This window comes from Rhagoletis pomonella, unplaced genomic scaffold (assembly GCF_013731165.1).
Source record: "Rhagoletis pomonella isolate Grant_MI unplaced genomic scaffold, Rhpom_1.0 Rhpom_scaffold_00008, whole genome shotgun sequence".
Classification (NCBI taxonomy): domain Eukaryota; kingdom Metazoa; phylum Arthropoda; class Insecta; order Diptera; family Tephritidae; genus Rhagoletis; species Rhagoletis pomonella.
This window is the reverse complement of record NW_023458562.1, coordinates 46,050,957-46,051,809: the sequence shown is the minus strand read 5'-3', so window position 1 is coordinate 46,051,809 and position 853 is coordinate 46,050,957.

Sequence of the window (853 nt, the reverse complement as noted above, 5' to 3'; positions counted from 1 at the left end):
GCTGACGAACCCGCTTTCGCAAACTTTTTTCTCAAAACCAGTTACAAATACAACGTCGCGTTCTTGCGTGATCTTGTATTTTTGGTTCATGTATCCTTATTTGCCTTAGCCAAAGAACATAGTGATGCAACAAAGAGAGCGACAAGACATTTTCGGATAATAGCGACGAAAACAAACCTTTATTTTTCAATGTGGCAGCACATAGTGAAGCGAAAAGCAAAGAAAGCGACAAAGAGCATAGCGACGAAAACAAAAAAAAATTTCAATATTATCGCTGCCTTAGGCTGTCAATATGGCGGAATTAGAGCGAGGAGCTGCCAGGCGATAACACCTCGTATTAATGCATCATGTGTTCAGGCATTGTACAATAATTACAGCTTTTGTCTTCCCAGAGATTGCATATTTCGATCTGCCTTATTTGAAAAACATCATTGTTGCCCACACTAAAAGGTTTAATGCTAGCGAAAAGGGATATTTCCAAACCCCATATACAGGCCAGTCTAGAGGGAGGGGGATAAGGGGTGAATCCCCCCGGGCCCGGGCTTCTTAAAGGTGCCCGAAATATCAGAACCACAACTTGTTATTATTTTGTTTTACAACGTAATTGCTCCTTCGTTATATGCCTTCATTATAAACATATTACGAATCGTGCTGATTCTTTCCGACTCTATAAATTAAAGAAAATTATCATATGGCCCAAAACGCGGACTGTTACTCTTGCTTTTCAAAACTCGCTGAAACTCGCTAGAAACAACGTTCGGATAGTTTTTCTTCTTTGAACAGCTGCTTTATATTATCGAAAAAGTCTGCTCTCCCTATATAATGTTTTCGAAAGTCGGTACACAATTTCTTA